A 6,491-nucleotide genomic window follows, 5' to 3' on the forward strand; every position below is an offset into this window, starting at 1 on the left:
TATCCTTGCCCCTAATGCCCTCAGTATATGTGGCCAGTATGCCGAGTTGAAAGCGTATTTCGTATCTCCATGCATCCATCTGGTGCCCACTATGGCCTTGGCTGCAATGCCCGTCACTTTTCCAACTGTCTAATGTATACCATCTTCTGAATCTAAATTCGTTTTCAGACCCCAGGAGACTATTTTTCTAGGTGACGTTCTAGGCGTATACAAACCAGTCTTTCCAATATTTTGGCCGTCGTGTCGATCATGCAGATTGGACGATGCGCAGTCGGTTCTTCCGCCGGTTTGTTTGGCTTTTGAAAAAGAACCAGCCGCTGTTTCTTCCACTTCCGGGAAAACACCTTCATTAAGACTTCGCGTATAAAGCTCGGTGAAAACTCTCTTGATATGGTTGATTGCGATTTTCAGTGCCTTGTTCGGAATGCCATCAAGTCCTGGTGCCTTTGCATAGCTAAATCTCTTCTCCACTTCCAGCACGATTGGTATCGTTTACTCGATTGGGGTTCTTGTGTTGGGAAAAAAGTTTTCACCTTTTCTAGGAGGGTCGGACAGGTTAGTGCTTTACTTTTACTCCCTCTGATTTTTGCCATTACTATTACTATTTTTTATTTTCCACTTTCTCACATAGATCTTTAAAACTTGAGGACTTGCTTCTTTTGATAGCCTTCTTGAATTCTTTACGTTTTTTTTTTAATCATTCTTGTATGGTGTGGCGTACCTTGGTTTCTTTTGCAAAGGCGTCTAGTTTTATGACATTCGCTTCTTAATGTGCTGATCTCCTCGTTCCATCAGTATGCAGGCCTTTGGGTTATGTTGTACACATGACATCATCACAGGCTTTACTCATGTGCTACACCAGCTTTTCAGCATGTCGGTCGACGTTGATCGCACCGTCCAGGTTCCCAGACAACATGAGTTTGAATGTTTCTCCATCCAATGTTTCCACATTCCATCCTTTTTTCTGCAATTTTTTACGCTGGATCGAGTTTGTAATTGCTTGCGGATTTCCAGCAAGATGGCCAGGTGATCGCTATGTGTGTAAAAGTCGCACACTTTCCAAATTGCAGCTCGAACCAGTGTGCTGCTGCCATTACTCCGCCTGTTTGTAAAGCTACTACCACATTCAATTTCCATGCGTTAAAATAGCCTGCTATCATGTTTGGCGTGGTAGTGAGGGCGTCTCTGACTAGTTCATCGAGAATTCTTCTTCGTAATCTCCTTGCAACACACTCGAGGGAATATAGCAGCTCTGGAAATAAATGGAAATAAATTCCACCCATTTTCGTTCACGTATAGTAAGATCTGCTCAGGATCGGCTTATCTTGGAAGGCGTTTCCCCCACGCATCCATATGGCAGCTTTGTCTTCTTTGGCGGAGATCCTTGTACCTGCGTTTATGTTTTTATACTGCCCACACAATATCGCCACGTCTACATTTTCTTCGAAGATTATTTGCTTCAGCAGCTTCACAATGGTTCAGGTTGATCTTGACAACTCTCATTTTGACTTTTTACACGCTGCTTGATATAGAGGACACTTCCAATTTCCGATCCGATGTCCGTTCTCCTTTTTACCGCTGCTTTTACATGCTGCACACGACGGGCTTTTATCACATTCCATTGCGAAGTGCCCCATTTGTACATGCACTCGCGTTAGGCTTTTCCTTTACTCTGCAGACCACCCATCCAATCCTGACCTTATGAGCGTTAAGCAGCCTTTCTGCCCGCGTACGCCTTGCTGATGGTTTTGATCGCATTTTCGCTGAAGGAACTTAGTTCTTTAATTTCTGATCGTATTGCCAGCGTTATATCTGCTTTCGTGGTTATTTCGTCCAGATCGCGAATCTCCACTGATAATATGTATAACTTATGATATTACGCATAAGAGTCCTAACTCTTATTTACGCCCGGCCGCCTAGAACTTTGCATACCTCTTTTTCATATGCTCCCGTAAACATCATCTGTGCCTTCTTTATTTCGAGTAGTATCTCGCCTTCCCGTCTTCCTGATTCGCGAAACGTCCTCTCCAAGCTCTTTCGGACCATTTTCCTTTTCAACGGCTCTAAGTATATCGCTGTACCACATGTTTCCAGTGTTCGCAATGATAATTGGATCCGGCCTCGGACGTGAAGCATAAACATCCTACTTCTTCGGGAATGCTGCCTTCTTTCCTCTTGCACGCGCTGGGCCTTTTCGGCGTTGAGTCCGCTCTTGTGACATTTCGTCAAATTTCTATGCCCGTCCCGGTAAACACGGACGGACCGCCGCTTGTCCGGGGCAACGCAGGCTACTGCTCCTGCGCTCAATGTACACTCACTGATCAGGGACCAAAGTGGCTGTTTACTGACACACCACGTGGCTGGCACCTCGGCAGATCAAGCTCATATCACCTTTTCCGTCATACCAGTGGAGACATCGCTGTCAAGATATCCAAGGACTCCCAGTGCGCCGCACTGTGTATCGCTCAATATCTGCCGCACCTAACATGGTGAACAGACTCTGATCAGGAAGCCACCCATTATGGGTCCGTTGCGCCTGAATTTTGTGGAGGGGGGGCACATATTTCTATGTGGCGGTGTCGATTCGCCACTGTCACAGGAACTTCAGCGGATCTGCTAGATTTTGTACCGTATCCTCCAGTCCTGCCGCTCATTGTCGGGGATTACTTATTCGTTTTAACTTATTTCTCAACTAACCTGCTACTGCAGGCCGTTCGGCTATCCGCGACCTGCCGAAATGTTGAGGCCCAATCTGCAATCCTTCAGTCAATTTGTAAATAGGGTGGTCGTGAATTTGGCAGTGGAGCATTTAGGGCTCCTTGCAGTGAAGAAACGAGAAAGTTCTAAGCGTTCACGTTTGAGAACATGGCATCTATTTATTGCCCGTCGTCATTTAAGACATAGAAACTCCTTCTGGTTAGATAGCTAACTCCCGTGGAGCCAAGGTGTTTTAACATTAGCATATTTTTTTCGTCTGCGCCGATGGATCTTTTGGTATATTTCGTAACCGTCGGTAACACATCTTTTCACCTTGTCCACCAAAAGGTGCAGTATAAATTATCGGCTAAAATAGCTCACGCATTTCTTCAGCTCCGATGAGGCACAGCCGTTGAATTAGATTTCTACACCATTATCGTCGTCTTTACTCGGGTCGCGAAATTCGCCCATTTTGATTGATATTCTCCAACGACTAAGTCCGTAGGAATGAATGTCTACTGTAGTAAAAATGTTCTCAGTGTAAAGTCGACCAGTTAGCTTTGTTCAAGTTAACGTAAGAGCGGTTGTTAACAGAAATAAAGTCCGGAGGTTTCTCGATCGAGATTATTATGGATAGGTGGTTTGTTTATTAGACCACGACTAGTGATTGGTTTACCAAGCGAGCTGCTACAGTTGCCCATAATTCAGGTGGGGGTGCATAATGTCAAGTCGTCTATCTGTTACGCCAGCTTCATGCCAAAGATCGTGGTTTGTGTTAAAGTCACAAAGTACCAAAATCATAAATCAACACGCCTATGCTGTTGATTGTAACAATAAAAATTGTAATTGTCATTTGTGATTTTTTTTATAACAAACAAACTAAGTTTTAATCCTCATAATGATTAAATCTTATATATGTATGTATATGTATAGAGTATCGCATGCAAAAATGTTCAAATTAAAATTGGGGGAAACTTTAGTATACCATCCCACGATTTCAGGGTTAAAAGTGGTATGGTTGGATAGTGCTGATGCTCCAGTTTAAGAATATATATAATTATTGCCGCCGCAAACTTATAGTTTTCGAGATATTTGCATTTAAAGTTGAAAATTTTGCAAATTTAATTTTGCAATTTCTCGACTTATGGATAGTTTTTCTTCCGTATTATGCACTTTTTATACACTTACAATTCACTACAATATTTCTACATATTTATTTTTTATTAATATTTTAGATATTTGCTTAAAATAAGCATTTTATATTTTACATAAATATTACTACACGCACAATAACAATAAGTGTTCCGTGTTGTCAAGTAATAAGTGTTACCATATCACAAATGATTGAAAACAATAAAAATAAATAAAAAAACTCAAATGCATGAAAAAAATTATCCTGGGCGACCAACACCTGGGTGTGTCAGGTTTTTACGATTGAAACTCCCTTCGGCCGCGCTTCAAAAAAATAACCCTGGCCCATCCAACACAGGGGTGTGCCAACACCGGGGTGCGTCAGGTTTTTTTTTCGAGTAAAACTCCTTTTTGCGTTGGCGGCCTTCGGCCGCGCTTCAAAAAAATAACCCTGGCCCATCCAACACCGGGGTGTGCCAACACCAGGGTGTGTCAGGTTTTTTTTCGAGTAAAACTTCCTTTTGCGTTGGCGGCCTCCGGCCGCGCTTCAAAAAAATAACCCTGGCCGATCCAACACCGGGGTGTGCCAACTCCAGGGTGTGTCAGGGTTTTTTTTCGAGTAAAACTCCTTTTTTGATTATTACTCATGATATAGCAAGAAAAAGGATAATGATTTATGTATTTGGCGTATAAACCTATTTTTTATTCGTTTGATAAATGTGTAGATATGGCAATACATATTATTTGACAACACGGAACACTTATTGTTATTGTGCGTGTAATAATGTTTATGAAAAATATAAAATGCTTATTTTAAGCAAACATCTAAAATATTAATAAAAAATAAATATGTAGAAATATTGTAGTGAATTGTAAGTGTATAAAAAGTGCATAATACGGAAGAAAAACTAACCATAAGTCGAGAAATTGTAAAATTAAATTTGCAAAATTTTCAACTTTAAATGCAAATATCTCGAAAACTATAAGTTTGCGGCGGCAATAATTATATATATTCTTAATCTGGAGCATCAGCACTATCCAACCATACCACTCCTGAAATCGTGGGATGGTATACTAAAGCCGACCCTTAAAATTGTATAACACGACTTATGACAACTTGCCCCCGTATTGAATTGGGATTGAAAAATGGTACCTAATTATATTATAATTATCAACTTAAATAGGATAATTATATACATTCTGGTGATTTCATTCAGGTTAATTTTCTGAAAAATATTTACTGTGTTTTCTTTTTAAACAAAGACTTATTATCATAGGTGATGTTTTAACTTGAGTCATATACACACATCAGATATTCAATGATACAAAATAATTGCAAGTGACAAAATCAGTGCACTATTTTCCAGGCATTTGCTTCTAGGTGTTACAAACATCGTGGTAAACTTAATATACTATACATACACTGTTCAGAGGAGCTGCCCTATGTTCACTAATAAACGATTTCTTTGCCACTCTAAACGATGTCATTTTTCGTTGAACATCCTGATAAGTTCATAATAATTTTTGGAATTGAAAACTCATAGTATTATTTTTTTTACAGAAATGTCCCTATTGAGGTATTGATTATAATAAAAAATAATTTTAAAAGCCCTCCTAAATTTCTGATGAAAATTCTCTCAATAGTCAGTTACTTATTAACAGCGGACTTAACTAGTGCACAGCCAATCATTTACAAATAATGTACTTGATATGCATCACAAATATCCAATATCCAAAATTGTCGAGAAAACTATTATTGTAGCATTAGAAAAACTTGCAACATATGTAAACAGAGAAGTTATTGATTAGTTTATTCAGTATACCTTCGTTGCGTATAGTTTAATCTCATTAGATAGTAAAATAGGTGTGGACACATTACAATCAAAGAAGTAATGAATTCAGATATGTGTTAAAACACACAAAAAGTTACTAATTTAATTGTTATTACCATACACTTTTCTGTGTTAGGTAATTGATTCTATATAAATAAATGTGAGTGATTGCCATTGGAAAGGTTACTATTAATATATACATACATATGTACACACTTACATTCAAGAAACCAAAAAATTAAATATAATTTATGTGTATAAAATGTAGACAGCACAGTGTGTTACTAAAGTTTTAATTTAGCCAAGATCCCATTTCACCTTAGCATGTGATCAATTAAAAATAAAAAAAAAACAGTTAACTGTCTCCAGTCGTCACTCACTGAGTGAGTAGATGAATTTGTGCTTAAATTAATAATTAGAAGTAATATTAGGGGTATTCAGACCGAAATTTGTTAATTTGGCAATTCGTTAGTTGATACTTCGTTAAAAGGCTTAACTGTGGACCTACCTCTGTAGTATTTTATTCCGAAACAGCTGATTCAATTTTATTAAAGAGTTCAAATGCCTCAACAAAGTGCAAAATCAAAAATTGTCAGTCATTTAATTGAAAATTATGTGGAGCAGATCAAATTTATTACTGGTAAGTACTTTAAGGGGGGTGGTAAGGTTTTTTTCGTCGAAAAAAGACCTTTTTTCGTGAATTTTTTTAGAAAAAATTATTGCTGTAGGTTACTTATTATTATATGAAAGTACAACATTTGAAGGATACTTAAAAAAAGTTTTATCAAAAAATAGCGAGGAATAACGGATTTATCGTCGATCAGCATCACT

Source organism: Bactrocera tryoni, unplaced genomic scaffold (genome assembly GCF_016617805.1).
Source record: "Bactrocera tryoni isolate S06 unplaced genomic scaffold, CSIRO_BtryS06_freeze2 scaffold_11, whole genome shotgun sequence".
NCBI lineage: Eukaryota > Metazoa > Arthropoda > Insecta > Diptera > Tephritidae > Bactrocera > Bactrocera tryoni.